An 18,436-nucleotide genomic window follows, 5' to 3' on the forward strand; every position below is an offset into this window, starting at 1 on the left:
ATAAAAAATCTTAAATAATTGACAAATCAAAACGAATAAAAATCCAATCGATCGTGCAAAACAAATCGAATCGACAAAAAATAAAAAATCAAAGCTAAAACCAATCGACCATAGGGGACTATTAATGCGCTATGAGTAGCGGGGGATCACCCCTCCATTATTCTCCCAAAGGAATTCAAAGCAAAAAAGAAAGAAAAAAAACACGTTAAAAAAGAAAGGAAAATTAGAAAGTTTTGGGTTATATATAGAAGAAGGACGTCTCCTTCTTCGGGGTCCTCTCTCGAACGTCCTTGGGGTTGAACGGCTTCATCTACTTCTCCAATGGCTTTCTCCTCTATAGGCTTGATCTCTTCTTCTCAATTGGACTGACAAACGACTTCTTCTCACTGCACGCCTCTCTCTCAACTCTTTCTTCTCTGTGTTCTCTTTACAGCACAGCCTGCTGCTGTGCAATCATCAACGTCCCAACACTCTCTTTCTTTCCATCACAGTTGCCACAACAGCAATCCCAAAGGTAACAGCCCCCTTATCACCTCTCTCTCTCATGTTCTAATTGCTGCAACAACCCTTCCACAACCATCTTCAACACCCTCTCAACCTCTAAAATGACATCTCCTTCCTTCAGCCTTCACCATCTCCAACGTCCATTGCTACCCCATCTCCATTTTAGTACCCATAGCACAACCCACTAACCTTTTTTCACGTTTTTTTTCTCTATCCAATACCTCCCTCTCTGCAAAAAAAAAACGTCCATTGCAGCCCCCTGTTCTCCTCCCCCATTAAACCTGCAACACAGCCCCTCCTATCTTCTCCATTGATTTTCTCATTCCTCTCCTTCACCTTTCTCTCATGTCCCTCTCACCTCTCTCTCCCATCCCTGCAACATGACCATTGCAGCCATTGTTGCAGCTACGTTCCTTGCTGCCCAACGCCCAACCACCTTTCTCTCCTTGTAAAAACGTCTTCTCCTCTCTCTCTATTGGTTGTTGTACCAACGCTCAATATCGGCCCAGTCGTCTCTTCCAGCTATCATCTTCAATCGACGTTCTAACAGTCATCTCATTCAGCCGTTATCCTCTTCACACGTACGGATGCTCATGAGCCATTGAGGATCGTACCTGAAGGAATCAAATTTTGAAATCTCTCTATAGGTAAGTCCCTTTTTAGTTTTTGTATTTATTTTTTATTACTTACTTTTGCATGTCTATAGAATTAGGGAGATATGTATTTTATGTATTTTTTAGGCTTATTTGTTAGGTTTTTTATATTTTTTCATAGAGGTAGGACTATTAGAGTATTTTTTTATATTTATTTTACGTAGTTTTATATATATATATTTTTTTATATTGATAAGGTTAGGCTAGTTCTTTTTATGTATTCTTTTCTATATTTTATTTATTCTTTTTACGTTTTAGTGGAATTGGAAAAATCTACTTTTTTGTATTATTTTCATTATTTATTTATATATGCATATCAATAGGGCTTGTTGAATATTTATTGTGTATATTTTCTTCATTTTTTTAATTTTTTGTTTTCATTGCATGTCAATAGTATTAGGAGACTATATTTTGTGCATTTTTTATTTTATTTTTTTATTAGTTATTTTTGCATGCCGATAGGATTAATAAAATGTTTCTTTTATACATTTTTTATTTTTTTATTGCATATTGATAGGATTAGAGGAGTATTATTTGTGCATCTTTTTTATGAATTCGTGGTGGCATGGTCTTTGTGTTTAAGCATGATGGTTCCATACGATTTTTGCTATAGATTTGTGACAAATTGATGATGAGTTTAGAATGTTCTCATGTGATTAGTATACCCCTTGACTTAACAAATATGCTTGTTGTCGAATGATAGTTATTTGGACAAAATCAAAAATCATATATGCATTCTTGCTTTGGTTAATTTAAGGATTCATGAACATAGAAATTTTCTTATGGATTTTTCTTACAAATTTGGAAATTTTGTGCAATGATATGTGTCAATCTCCAATTTGGTAAGTGTGATAACGTGAATTCTTTGTTTTTGGCAAATTTCCAATTTGACGATTCTTGGCAAATCCATAACCTTCCAATTTGAGAATTCATTTTCATAAAATCTCATTTTAGAAATTATTTGTAGGTTATTGAAAAATTCATGTTTGGAAACATTCTAATAGGAGGTTGCATAATTTTCTATTTTGGGAAAGACACATACTTGTAACTTTCCATTTTAGGAAGTTCATATTTTATCAATTTTCCAATTTACAAGATTCTGCATCCTTGTATTTAGAAGGTTCACATTCATGAAAATTTGTGAGTTTCAAATTTAGAAACTTACATTTTTAGAATGTTCCATTTTAGAAAATGTATCTTTTTAAATTTTTAATTTGAGAATTCAACATAGATCTCTTGAATTCTAATTTAGGAATTTAAACATTCCTAATTTGGAAAGATTATAAGTCCCAATTTAGCAGATTTCTATTTGTAATCTTCCCATTCAAAATATTCTCATGAGTTTCTATTTTGGACAGCTTGGGAAATGCTTGCAGGTAGAATTTCTTAATTGATTTCAGGTCATTGAGCTAATTAAGGATTTTTCAAACCCTTCCATATTTTATGGAATTCAAAGAACAATTATATAATAATTGGGATAATTTTAGCCATAGGATATGTTTGGCCAACCCAACATAAATTGATGATGATGATTGGACTGTGACCTTGACTGTAGTCTTTGTATGTTAACCGTAGGATGATTTTAGATCGTAGTAGAGACCGATCATGTTGATCGGGTGGGTTCGGTGCCTAACATCTTCCGAAACCCGTAATCTGACCCCTTACCCATATCTTTGATCTGTGGACCGATCCATATCCATTTGGAGTTAATTTTGGTTTCTAGACCTAAATTAGGTGGCGACTCCCATTTCTCAAAAGTCCCCCATTAATAAATCGGACCCCTATCCACTATTCAGTGAAGAAGGGTCGAGGCGATTTCAATAACTTTCTGGTTCGATCTCCGATTAACCATTATAGCATATCGATTTTGGGTAGAACGAAATGTGACAAAGTCAAAGAGATTTTGACAAGTCAGAATCGATTTTTGAGTCCGTTTACTATCGTTTCCACTAACATTTCTGTTCGACTTTTTGTAGGGATACAAAATGAGTAAAAAAAAAGCATAAGAAAAAAAAAATTGGCCTATGCAAAAAACCAGAGGCAATGTGCCTCAAAATGAAAAAAATTAATTAATTAAAAATTTTTTTACCCTGTTTGTTCTTTACGTCAGTCTTGGCAACTTTCCTCTTGAATTTTATTTTTATTTTAATTTTTAAAGCTTCAAAAGATCAAATGGATCACTTTTTCGTTAAACTTAGGGCGTACTGCTCACCACTTTTTGATTGATCAAAATGGAAATTCAAAGCGATCTTTGGTTGGACAAAAAACACAAGAGAAGTCCTTTTATGTTAGTTCATTCATTTAAAAAAAAAAATTAATTACAAAAAAAGTTATAAAAAAAATGAAAAAAAAATTGATCGGTCGATGTTTAACTATGGATGTGTTATTTTTGTTGATTAATTATCTGAAATGCCATGGTCTCTATAGGTATATTTTAATGTGCTTACATGATCTTAATGTAGATGTGATGAATTTGGTATTCTTTGATCTATGTGGCATCCATGTATTGATCGTTTGATTTGGCCCATGGGCCCATTCATCTGGAAAATGCCCCGATCACACCCTATCCTATTTGCATACACCATTAACACGTTTACTTTATTGCATTGCATATTTGCATGTCCCTAATATTTAACGTGGCACTAGTGCGTGGCCCGATTTCCTCGAAGATGAGACGTCATTTATGAAAACCATAACTCCAGTCACGTACGGTAAGGTATACAAAACTGGGTTATCAGTACCGTTTGATCAAATGATTCTGAAAGGTATATTGATGCACCCATGCTAGGGTGACCTGAGCCTTTGTCCTATTGTTAGTCACACCGTCATATGTCTCGATTGCCAACGTAGTACTAGTATGTAGTCGGTCCCCTCGCTGGATGCTAAAACTATTCATGAAAGTTACAATCCTAGACTCGTACTTATACGGTATATCAAAGTAATCTAAGTTCACCAATTGCACTTCTTGGTCAAAATCAGTGTCTAAGCGAGATCCTGCCCCGCTGTACTACAATACTAGGGGGATAGACAACGTCTATTCTAGACGAGAGGTAACTTAAGAGTGTCCATGCTCAGCATCGTGCGCAACCTCTTAACTGGGGATTAAACTGATTGTTTTTAACTTCAGAGATTTGAGTTGGAGTTTTAGATTATCATCTATACGGTATATCAAACCAAGTCACCACATACTGTCTGATTGAGTACGCTCGAGAGGTATATAGGTGCACTTGGGCAAGGGTGACCAGATAAATTGTATTGCACGTAGTAAACTTAAAGTCTAAAAACTTCTTTATAGGTCATGACTCGAACTTATCGTAGGTGTTCCCGGCTTGCTTTTTGAAAATGAACATTACAAACTATTGAAATCAGGAAGTTACAATTTTCAAACTATTTGTTTCAAGCTATTATATCAATGGGTACACCAACCCAAGAAAGAATCCATTTTTAATATGACAGTGATTCATAATGACCTAGGTCATCTCGATTTAACGATCACGATGGGCCAGACCATTTAAGTCGAAATGACATTCAAGTTTTTTTTCATTCGGGTCTAAACCCATTTCAAAAGAAAAAAATATTTTCCAAAAAAAAAAAATGATTTACAAAAGATTTATTTTTACAAAACAAAATGACTTACAAAGATATTTTTTACTTGAACCTTGGAAATGTACTGAAATACCTTTTTGTGTCAACTCAGGATGCTAGCTGCAGGTAATAACCCAATCGACCAGTTGGTCAAAATAACTATCACGGGGATGCACACCGTAGAGAAAATCAATTTTGGGAAGTTCATGTTGAGATGTGCCCTGTACTTCCACGAGTTTGAGATAGATTGTAACCTTTTGCGTGCCATAGCTAAGCGTTGGAACCCTTATCTTCATATCTTCCACATTAGGCATATGCATTTGTGTCCTACTCTTGAAGATTATTGTGGCATCATGGGGATATCTACTTCAGGTCCTCTAGTCAGGCCTTCATTGAAGACAGGATATTTTGATGTCCTCGTCATAGGCCTAAACATTTCAAAAAAAGAAGTCAAGGCCCTGGTTCATAACGGGAGATTAGATTTAGTACCTTTATTGAGTCCATAACGCTCCCGCAATCATCCTATCAATGTAAAATCAGAAGACTGGCGAGCCACTAGAGACTACCGATTGTGTTTAGGAATCTTAGCCCAATACATACTGACCTCCAAAAGTAATGGTCAAACTGTCCCAGAGTCCTTCATAGACATAGCTTCCCATCTCTCAAGAAAAACCAATCCTATACCTCTCAATCTAGTTGAAATCTTCTTAGGTCTAGATGCCATAAAAATGGTGAGAAAAGAGATTTTAAAGGAAGTCCTCACCTACTTTATATGTGGCATTGCGACCGTCTTAAAATTATGGACATTCCTTCAACCCTCGAGTATAGGTCAGAGCACTTTCCAAAAGAAACATGTTAGTACGTCACAATTCAGTCAAGACTTGGAGCAACTGGTTAGATTCTCACCTTGCCCGTCATGTTAGTTTGAGATGCCCTTGTTGGATGGTTGACTACCTGGCTCTAGGTACCAAAGGATCATGTTATGTCTGTTTGATTGGGCTGGAGGAGACATCTTTTTACCAACTTACCTTGATCCTAGAACAGTACAGAGTGCCTATAGAGTTTTCGTTGCTTCAACACAAAGAATTCTTTCCTCCCGAATCATTGACTGAAAAGTTAGTGCATCTCATTGAGAAGGCCTGGAACAAACGCACTTTAGGATATCCAGATGGACCAGCAGAGTTCAAAGAGCCAATCATTAGAACCAAGAGAAGCGAGCCTACTTGCCCTAGCAATCCTGATGACGATCAAAACTAAATCAGGCATCCATGTAAAAAAATAATCTAAGTCAGTGTTATTGAAAGTTGTTATTTAATGAAAATCTTATTTGTCAATAATTTTCAATAGTTCAATAAAATTATTTTTCTTTAGATTCTTTGTAAATAATCATTGCATAAATGAATTATTTAATGGGTTGGTGTACAAAATTCAATAAAATCTCAAGATTAGCTAAAGTGTTATCAAAAGGGTAACATTGAAATTGATAATCCACTTTGAAATGGGTCCATGACCCATATCCATCTCAGATTGGGTCCACGACTACCCATATCCGATTTCAAATCAAGTCCATGATCCATCGGGGATCTAACAATGATGACAACCAATCAAACAACTAAAATGAATTCAATATTTTTTCAAAAAAATATTACTTCAAATTTTTTTTTTCAACGCAACTTATTTCAGTTAATCTACTTTTTCAAAATGTTTTACTGACTCCGTATCGATGCCAGCTCCGTGCTGATGTAATCTTTTTTTTCAAAATGTTTTATCAACTCCGTGTCGATGCCAGCTCCGTACTGATGTAATCTTCCTTTTTCAAAATATTTTACCGACTTCGTGTCAATGCCAGCCCCATGCTGATGTAATTTCCTTTTTAAAATGTTTTACTGACTCCGTGTCGATGCCAGCCCCGTGCTGATATACTTCTTTTTTAATAATGTACCGACTTCGTGTCGATACCAGTTTCGGCTGATGTAATTCTTTTTTCAAAATATTTTACTAACTCCATGTCGATGCCAGTCCTATGCTAATGTAATTCCCTTTTTAAAATGTTTTACCAACTCTGTATTGATGCCAGCTCCGTGCTGATACCAACTTCGTGTTGGTGTAATCACTTTTTTATACCGACTCCGTGTCGATACCAGCTCCGGTTGATGTAATTCTTTTTTAAATATTTTACCAACTCTGTGTCAATGCTAGCTTCGGCTGATGTAATTCTTTTTCAAAATATTTTACCAACTCCATGTTGATGCCAGCTTCGTGCTGATGTAATCACTTTTTAATTATACCGACTCTGTGTCGATGCCAGCTCCAATCGATGTAATTCTTTTTCAAAATATTATTCCAACTCTGTGTTGATGTCGGTTTCGTGTTGATGCCAGCTTCGTGCTGATGTAATTTTTTTTTCTCTCAAACAATCTAGCTCCGTGTTAACGAACCATTTTTTTTATTCACGTAACTAAAATTTTCTTTTAGGTGCCAACCCTAATAATTATCGAACTTAATAAAACATCATACAAATAAGATAGCGCTTGGTCTTCTGTACCTACAGGTGGCCAAACGAAAGAAGTACAAATACCCTGAGAAACCTCCATACTTTCTTCGATCATCAACTATGAGCAACTCAGAGGACCTACAACCTGCGACAAATGAACTTGCCGAAGCTAATGCAATGATAACGAAGCTAGTAGAAATAACGAAAAGACAGAAACAAATGTTGATGGCTATTTTGAGTAGTACTAATTTTCTACAAGCACATGCCGCTCAGCACCAAGCATCTAGGTCAAACCCTGAACTTCCTGAGCAACCATGACTAGATCAACAAACCACCCCACCTCCTACTGTGCCAATATATCAAGGTCCTCCGCTCTAAATCCCACATAATCAACCACCTCCGGTGGTGATCCCAGACAATGAGTGTGACTTTAGAACTCCCAAAGCTAAGAGTGCTACCGACGACAACATGGTCCAATAGATCGAATCTTTCCAAGAGGAAATACGATGGATGAAGGGCACAAATACTTTAGGGGGGACAAGATTCAGGGACCTTTGTTTTTACCCTAACGTACAGTTGCCGACTAAGATCAAATGCCCAGAGTTCGAGAAATATAACAGTGTTGGGTGTCCTCTGTCTCACCTCAAATTGTATTGTGGATCAATGCGCCAATATGGCGAGGATGACAGACTGCTGGTACAACTGTTCCAAAGAGGCCTAACGGGATTGGCCCTCAAATGGTTTTCAGGATTGGACCATACGCTCATCAAGAGTTGGCAAAACTTGGCTAAAATGTTCTGGCACAATTATCGGTTCAACACAGATGTGGGTCTAGATCGAAATGATATGGCTAAGATGACGAGAAAACAGAAAGAAATGGTGAAAGAGTACGCCCAGAGATGGGGGGAGTCTATACAAGAGATTAACACCACGTTTATCTCGACAATAAGGCATGCCTTTTATACTCATCTGGTGGGACACACTACAGTTACCTTCTCAAATCTGGTACAAGTAGTAGATCGGGTTGAGGATGGGATCCGAATCGGTTTAATATTTGATTTCACAGCCTTAAGTGCAGTAACAGGAACATCAATATAGAAGAAATCAGTGCCTTTTGTTAAAAAGAAAGAGGAAACTCAAGTCAGCAATGTACAACCTAGCCAACCTCTATTTATTCAAGCACCAGTTCAGAGGCCACAGACGCCACAAGTCCCTTGGACGCCAATACCTCGAGCTACCTGGGCTCCAGCGCCACAAAATTCTTTCTGGATGGTTCTTCCACAGGCCATGCCAACATAGCCCGCACCATAATATGGACAGAATCAACAAGCACAACCTAATAGAGTTAACAGGGTGTTTACCAGATTGCCAATGGCATTATCAAAATTACTCCCGATCTTGCTCAGGAGAAAATATTTCGCTAAAAGGCCACCAAATCCAAAAGTTGAAATAGGACCAGGATACAACCCCAACTTGTTTTGTAAATTTCATATGGGTTCTCCAAGGCACTCTACAGATCAGTCCTGGCAATTCAAACATCAGGTACAGAACCTGATAGATAAGAAGACTCTCATACTGGACGGGCCTACCAACCCACCTTAACAACAAAATATCAACCAAAACCCCCTACCTACTCACAATGAAGGGGGAAGTGGGCATAGAGTAAATGTCATTCTTGGGGAACTCGATTTTAATCCATCAGCTTTGATAGCTCCTATTGGGTCGAAGATTAGAATCCACCTAACAAGGGAGCCAGAGACGTCAATAGTCAACACCGTCAACCAATACATGACAAATCAGCATCGAAATACACGACCTCCACTAAAAATGGTTGACTCACCATCTATCCTACTCACCAAATTCCCAATGCTACCACCCGACCACCACTCGCCATACCCTATACATCGCCAAATCCTCAAAACTCAATTCGACCCCCCTTCACATACCTTACCATTCATCCTCACGACCACATCTCGTAATTCCTTACATTCCATCATCCCTTCAAGTAGCTCCTCCCATCACCATGACATCCAAATCACAACCGCCACCTCTTATTCTTAATGTAACACCCGATCCATCCCCAATCACCATACACTCACCAAAACCATTTCCATACAACTCTAACCAAGCAGACTCCAAGAGCTACGATACCACTATCACCACGTCAACAGGGGTCGAGACGATGAAAAAAATGATGGTGACCGACATTGGCCATATGAAAAAAGTTGGGAGGTGCCAAAAAGTGCCAGTAAAAGGGATAAACATTAGGGAAGAAACAAAAGAGGCAGCAAAAGAAACAGTGGATAAGGAAAAAAGAAAGGAAAAGGGAAATGGTAAGATAAACGAAGAGAACAAGGAAGAGAACATGGGGAAAGTGTCAGATAGAGAAATAACAGACTTCATTAAGATTATTCGCAAGAGTGAGCATAACGTAGTAGACCAACTGAACAAACAGCTGGCTCAGATCAGCATTCTTGGTCTACTACAAAAATCAGAAGAATACCAAGAAGTACTGTTGAGAGTTCTTGAAAAATCACATGTACTTTCGACCACTTCACCCGTATAATTGGAACAAACAGTAGGTCAGATCATGGCTCCCAACCCCATCATCTTCACAGAAAGTGAATTCGTGCCAGAGGGGCGGGGGCATGTTGAACCGTTAAATATCATGGTCATATGCAAGGGCATGATAGTTGCAAGGGTGTTAATCGATGATGGTTCAGCCCTCAATGTCTGTCCTCTCGAAATATTTTGAAAACTTAACGCTGACTGGTCACATGTTAAACCCAACAATAAGGTTGTCCGAGGTTTCGACAGTTCGAGAAAGGACTCTCTAGGAGAGATAGATTTACCAATCACTATAGGACCTTGCACCTTCGAGGTAAATGAGATACCTACAACCTTTAACTTACTACTAAGTAGGCCATGGATCCATATTGCTGGGGTAGTACCTTTCTCTTTTCACCAAAGATTCAAATTTATCATAGGGCAGATGATGATATCCGTCTTGGCAAAGAACCTAATCCCAGCCGAGAGAGCTCTGGATGTCTCTTTCAACGATATAGAAATGACAAAGGACAAAGCATTATACCATTCTTATCAGTTTGCTGCCGTGAACCATGTAGAAAAAGGGAAAGAAAAGGTGAAGGCAGAACTATCAGGGGAAAATATGATGATTGGCCGGGTCTTGAAAAAGGTAGGTTACCAACCCAGGCAAGGGTTAGGACCAGGATGAAAAGTGAAAGCTACGCCAGTTGAAGCAAAGAAGCATACTCTTTATTTCGGTTTGGGGTTCAGGCCCACGAAAAAGGATATTTCAGACATGAACGACAAAAAGAGGGAACTTCGATTAGCCAGAAAGTAAAATCGTGAACCAAATATTTGGAATCTGGGCAGAGTTCCTCATATCCGACAATCTATCAGAATCACTGCCAATAAAGCTATCCAGAAAGAAGAAAATAATAAGTTTCAAACCCCAGCACATTCAAGAAGACTCAGTTGTTGAGTCCCAACCATCCCTTGTGGAAGGCATTAATGTCTTATTCAATGGGGATTCCAACAATAGTCTATCTGAGACAATCTAGGAGCCTGCAAAAGTGGAAATCACTATGAGCAAAGAAAATGAATCACCTTTTTCCATCGGCATCGACTGGGCATCAGTCGTCATTCCACCAAACTTGGGAGGAACTATGCCTAACTCTGACAATATCCAACTGGAGATCATGGTCATCTCTAAATCACCAAAAGAACCACTATCTCATCTTATCCGCCCCGTTAGAGAAGGGGAGGTCTTGTACAATTGGCAAGAATTCCTTTTAACCCTTCAGGCTACCATAGCTTCCAAAAAAAATACTGTTAGGCAAAATCAATTTGCTCGAGGATTATAACGAGCCCTCGTCCTCGGGTAAAAATTGTTTTGAAGGCTCCTTATCTTTACTAATGCATGACTGCTTTTTTTATTTCAGATATCCAGAAAACAACAAAAAAATGTATATTCTCAAAAATCAAAAAAATAAAAAACATCTCAAAAATAAAAAAAATAAAAAATTCTTCAAAAAATAAAAAAATCAAAAAGCTTTCAAACTTTCAAAAAAATAAATATATTTCGAAAACCAAAAAAGGAGTTTTCTCATAATTTAAGGGATTTGTCTCAATCGAATAGACTTTTGGACAGAACAGAATATGAAAAGGATGAGTATGACTTCGATCTCGAACTCGACTTCGACCTCATGGGAATTGAGAAAGAGTCTGAGGACGAAGTGGAATACCCTCCTAAAGAAATCAAGGACCTTCTAAAATGACATGAAAAAGGTGTTCAACCAAATATTGAGGATACAGACTCAATTAATCTCGACACTGAAGATGACCCACGTGTTGTAAAAATTGGAGCCTAGTTGACCCCTCAATAGAAAGAAGAAATGATTGAACTACTACGTAACTATCAAGACATTTTCACCTGGTCCAACAAAGATATGCCCAACTTAGAGACAGATCTCGTTGTTCATAAACTATCGATTGCTCTTGGGAGCAAGTCGATCAAGAAAAAGTTGAGAAGACTCAAGCCAGAATGGACACTCAAAGTCAAAGATGAAGTGATGAAATAGTTCCAAGCAGGATTTCTTGCAGTCTCTACGTACCCCGAATGGCTAGTCAATGTCATTTTGGTACCAAAGAAGGACAGGAAAGTACGAATGTGTGTCGATTATCGGGATTTGAACAAAGTCAGTCCTAAGGATGACTTTCCACTATCTCACATTGACACTCTAGTCAATAGCACAACAGGGCATGGTATGTTCTCATTCATGGATGATTTCTCAGGCTACAATCAGATAAAAATGGCATAAGAAGACCAGGAGAAGACAACATTCATCACACCCTGGGGTACCTTTCATTACAAAGTCATGTCATTCGGGCTCAAGAACGTTGGGACAACCAATCAACGCGCAATGACGGCCTTATTTCACGACATGATCCATAAGAAAATGAAAGTTTACATAGATGACATGATTGCTAAGTCCAGCTTGGAAGATGATCATTTGATAAACTTAAGGAAGTTATTCAATCGATTAAGGAAGTACAATTTAAGGCTCAATCCAGCAAAATACATCTTCGGGACAACGTCAGGCAAACTGTTAGGCTTCATCGTCAGTAGAAAGGGCATTGAGATAGATCCATCAAAGACCAAGTACATTCTCAAGATGAAAGCACCAATATCAGAAAAGGATGTCCAAGCATTTTTAGGTAAAATATAGTATATCAGCAAATTCATTGCGCAATTCACGCCTATCTACGAACCAGTCTTCAAACTACTGAGAAAAAATGTACCAAAAACATGGAACGAGGACTGTTAGGAAGCCTTCGACAAGATAAAAAAATATTTGCTCAATCCGCCAGTCTTGGTTCCTCCTACGCCGGGCGAGCCTTACTAATGTATATCTCAGTACAAGAAATGTCTATAGACTGTGTACTAGGGCAACACGATGGGTCAGGACGAAAATAGCAAGTCATTTACTATCTCAGCAAGAATGTCACCGATTATGAGGCAAAGTACTCGACACTTGAGAAGACTTGTTGTGCACTGGTATGAGCATCTCAACGATTGCGCCACTACCTCCTCAACTACTCAACTATGCTTATCGCTCGAATAGACCCTCTTAAGTATCTCTTCGAGAAGCCAGCGCTGACAGGTCACACTACAAAATGGTAATTACTATTATCTAAGTTCGATATCACTTATGTCACTCAAAAGGCCATCAAGGGATAAGTCATTGCCGACTACTTAGTTGAGCATCCCTTACCTAACTATGAGCCATTAAAAACAAATTTCCCAAATGAAGCCATCTTGTTGATAGAAGTTGAAGACAATGATAAAGAGCAAGGTTCGAAGATGTATTTCGACGGAGCTACAAATTAGAAAAAAATGGAATAGGGGAAGTTTTGATCAAACTAGATGGATCTCATATTTCGATCGCCATCTGATTGAAATTCCAATGTTCCAATAACGAGACAGAGTATGAAACATGTATCGCAGGGTTAAAAGCAGCAATCGACTTGAAAATAGACGAAATTGATGTATTCGGAGATTCAAGTCTAGTGGTCTATCAGACAACCAAAGAATGAAGACTCGAGAACAAAAATTAATCTCCTACCATGAATACCTTGAAAAACTGACTCAAACTTCATGAGAATCTCGTTCACTTACATGCCACGAGCCAAAAATCAGTTTGTAGATGTACTAGCCCTACTTGTTTCCATGATCAGTATCTCAAAAGATCTAGTTATCGATCCTATCGAAATTGCTATCCAAGACGAGCCAGCCTATTATTTACCAATAGATATAGTAGAGCCTGAGGAAAAATCATGGTATTCAAACATCAAAAAATACTTAGAAGATCGAATTATCCTGTCAAATATAACGATAAATGAACAAAGGACCATCCAGAGATTGGTAGGTCAATTCTTTCTAAGTAACGAGCTATTCAAAAAATCACATCACGAGGTCCTTCTCCGTTGCGTTACAGAAATAGGGGCTAAATGATTGATCAAGACTGTACATGGGGGAGTTTGCGGACCTCACATGAATGGTCACATGTTTTCCAAGAAGATCATGAGAATGAGATATTGCTGGACTACAATGGAAAGCGATTGCTATCAACACGTCCGCAAATGCCATCTATGCCAGATATATGCCAATAAAATCAATGTTCTACCTTCAGAATTGCACAGTATGACTACTCCTTGGCCCATCTCACTCTGGGGTATGGACGTCATTGGACAGATTTCGCCAAAAACTTCAAATGGGCATCATTTCATCCTCATTACTATCAACTACTTTACCAAATGGGTAAAAGCAGCATCTTACGCCAATGTCACCAAAAGCAACGTCTTGAAGTTTGTCAAGTATAACATCATCTGTCGATATGGGCTTCCCAACGAAATAGTAACTGACAATGCCAAGAACTTCAAGAACAAGGATATAATCAAGATGTGTGAAGACTTTCAAATCACTCATCACAACTCTGTACCTTACAAACCCAAGATGAATGGAGCAGTTGAGGTTGCCAACAAGAACATCAAAAGAATCATCGAGAAAATGACAATCACATACAAGGATTGGCACAACATATTGGCTTTCGCCCTTCATGCCTATTGGACTTCATTCTGAACCTCAACTAGGGCAACTCCATACTCGTTGGTATATGGAATGAAAACATTTTTACCCGTCGAGGTTGAGATTCCCTCCCTCCGGATCTTAAAAGAAGTAGAGTTAGATGAAACTGAATGGGTTCAAGCTCGATTTAATCAACTGAATCTGATAGAGGAAAAGTGTCTCGCAGCTATTTGCCACAGACAGATCTATCAACGATGAATAACTCGTGCCTACAATAAAAAAGTCAATCCTAGAGATTTCTCACCAGAAGACCTTGTTCTGAAGAAAATTTTGCCAATCCAAGAAGACGCCAAGGGAAAATTTCAACCAAACTATGAGGGACCATTTATCGTGAAAAAGGTAATGATGAGAGGAGTTTTAATTCTCACAGAAATAGATGGACAAGTCTTCCCGCAACCAATCAATGCTGACATTGTCAAGAAATATTATGCTTGAGATCCGACCCTAAGATGACGAAAGGCCATCTTTGCTATCCCAAACTAACTATCAACCCTTTTGAGCCATCACGTTCATTTCTTAACCTAAGATTGGGGCAAGTCAACAATTATAAAAAAAAACATATCAAAGTACTCTTGGCCCGTATGAGGATAAATTGTGAACGGCTAAAAATACAAAAATATCAAAAAAGTCAAAAAATCATATATTTGATCTTGAGCTCGACCCAAATCTCCTGCCTAAATAAGTTCGAGAGACGCTGGGAGGAGACATAGATCACATTTTCAAAATAAAAATAGACGAACCCTATGTCTAGCCCACTTCAGATAAACTCGACAAACATAGATCTTAAACTTTTTTGTACCTTTCCACTACATTTAACCTTAGCCAACATTTCATTCCACCTAAAGTCCTTTCAGATCAGGGAATGTTTGAGGCATCATAATGACGGTAACAGCACCAATGATCTTGTACCTTGATCCGGATCTTAAGTCTTATTAGTCGTTTAAAGACTCGAGAGGGGAGTCAAGATCGGATATTCGAAAAAAAAAGTACTCAAAGTATAGAGTAGCTGATCTCGCGGCTCAACTTGAGTTGTCGAACCATGAATAGTCGTCAACAAACTCAAGAAGAGAATCTAGATCGATCACTTAAGAAAGAAGCCACTATAAGAGTAGAGTCGTCGATCTTGTAGCTCAACTTGAGTCACCAAGCCACAAAGACACAAAGGCTCCGAACGAGAATTGTAATATAAAAATCCAAAAATATACAAGCATAGTCTGCAAGGGCATAGTGAAAATCTGAGAGGACGCTATGAGTAAAAAAATTAGACAATGGTAAGATCAAAACCACCGGCACGATGAAAACCCAAAGGGAGTCAATGTGTAAAAATGTGCAAAATGACTCTGGTGAAAATCATAACTGGCGCCAGGGGCAATAAGGGAAAGTAAAAAAAAAAAAAGATTAACTCCTGGCCTACATAAGTATAAACTATGAACGGTAAAAATTTTCCGAAACCCCGAGTTCAAATCGATATTCACTTAGTACTGGGGTATTGGGAATGACTCTAAAAAAAGCCAAAGAGCTACTAACATATATATCCTCAGTAGTTGGCAAAAGCACATAAGTCATCGAAGTAACAAAGGTTTTTTAAGGTGTTCATATTCTGCATCTTCAATATTTATTCAACAAAGACAAATCACAAAAATTCAAACGTTTTCAAAACTACTATTTTGGCCGATGATGAAAAATCTAGGACTGATTCAAACTTAATGTTTTCAAAGCAATAGATACACCTGAGGCCAAGTAAGTAAAAAACCTTTTTAAAAAAAAAATTCACATTAAATTTTTTGCTAACAAAAAGAAAATACAAAATATATGATACCAATCACATGTCTCAATGAGAAATGAATCAAGTCTTTCTTCCAAAGTACGAATTCAGATAGCTTACCCCATCACCACCACCCCAGCATCTAAAGCATTATGACTCACCAGGTAAGACGCAAATGTATCAAAACAAGGATCCTGAGCAAACCTCTTCTAAGATCATTCTCTGGGCCTATTGAGGCAAATAAACCATTGATCATCGAGCTCGTAATTTCAGCAATGGAAGAGTTGATCCGAATGGCCTAACTTGGGGAACCCTTATGGATGTGTGGCCTTGATGATACTTACGAGATTCTAAATGAAGAAGAGTACATGGAAACTTTTTCGAGGGGAATTGGGTTGAAACCTTTTGAATTGAAAACAGAAATTTCACGAGAAAGTGCCATTGTAATCATGAATCATATTAACCTTGTTGAGATCCTTATAGATGTGAATCAGTGGTCCACTATATTTTCTAGCATTGTTTCAAGAGCAATGACTCTCGAGATCTTATCAACAAGTGTAGCAGAAACTACAATGGAGCCCTTCAAGTGATGACAACAGAATTCCAAGTCTCTTCACCTCTTGTTCCGACCCGAGAGAGTTTCTTTGTAAGGTTGTAAACATCACTCCGAGGAAATTTGGGTGGTTGTCGATGTGTCCTTGGACCATTTACGTCCTAGCCCGATATTGAGATGTCGAAGAAGGCCATCTGACTGTGTAATCCAAGAAATGCCAAATGGTTACTCCAAGGTTGTATGGATTGAACATGTTGAAGTGGATGACAAAGCAGTTCACACTATATATAAATCACTGGTTAACTCTGACCTTGGATTTGGAACAAAGCGATGGGTTACTATCTTAGATCGATAGTGTGAACGCCTTGCAAGTGTTATGGCTAGTAACATGCCGACTGAAGATATTGGTGTGATAATGAATCAAGAAGGGCGAAAGACTATGTTGAAGCTAGCTGAAAAAATGGTGATGAGTTTTTGTTCTGGTGTGAGTGCTTATACCGCTCACACATAGACCACATTATCAGGAACTGGAGTTTAAGATTTGAGGGTCATGACCAAAAAAAAGCATAGACGACCCAGGCCAACCTCCTAGTATTGTGTTAAGTGCAGCCACTTCTTTCTGGCTTCCTGTTCCACCAAAGAGAGTCTTTGATTTCCTCTAGAATGAGAATTCTCATGATGAGTGGGATATCCTTTCTAATGGTGGTGTTGTTCAAGAAATGACATATATTGCTAATGGCCAAGATCCTGGTAACTATGTATCTCTGCTGCGAGTAAATACTCCAAATTCCAACCAGAACAACATGCTGATATTATAAGAGAGTAGCACCGATGCAATGGGCTCGTTCATAGTTTATACTCCTATTGATATTGTTGCAATGAATGTGGTTCTAAATGAGGACGACTTAGACTATGTAACCCTCCTACCTTCAGATCTTGGTTGATTCAACTTCAACAACAAAACTCCCTCTTGGATCTGTGGAAATTGTTAACAACCTTATTGTTTGCACCGTTGAAAGGATCAAAGACGTCATTACAAGAGACAATGCATGAATTGAGAGGGTTAACTTATGGTAGAAATAAAGTAAAATCAACAAAAGAAGGTAATAAAGAGTGGATTTTAGGCGGGAAAAGAAAGAAAGTAAAGAAGTCAAGAATGCAGCATACATCATCATTACCTTGTGGTTCTTTTGTTTAAGAAAAGACGAGTTGGGGAGCATTTCATTACCTTGCAAAGGTATTGGTTCGGGTATTGACTTCCAAATATGTTTTAAAAAAAAATTCAAAAGAACTTTAAAAGCCTTTCGAGTTGCATTCAACTCCGATTTGTTAAACACAATCGAAGAAATAATCAGATTTCAAAACTCATCAAATTTTCATCAAATCCAATATCTCACACGAACTCCGCGCCATTGACATCAAGGAATTAATAAGGCAAAACTCTGTCAAACCCCGTGCTTGAGTAACCATTTTCTATAATAGTCATCAATTTAAACGGTAATCCGAAGTCTTATTTTACAAAGTTTTTGACCCGTGCAAATAGGGGTTTAGTTTATTCTTTGCAGGTTTTTTCCCACAATTCCTGCAAGAAAGGGCAGCTGTACTCGAAAGAGGCCCAAAAAACAACAGCTTTTCAACAAAATGTGCCAACGGGCCTCAAAGGCCCAAATAATTGAAAAGTGACATTTTGATCGAATCAAGGCCCCTAAGA

Source organism: Akebia trifoliata, chromosome 3 (genome assembly GCF_017979445.1).
Source record: "Akebia trifoliata isolate Shusen 1 chromosome 3, ASM1797944v1, whole genome shotgun sequence".
NCBI classification, from domain to species: domain Eukaryota; kingdom Viridiplantae; phylum Streptophyta; class Magnoliopsida; order Ranunculales; family Lardizabalaceae; genus Akebia; species Akebia trifoliata.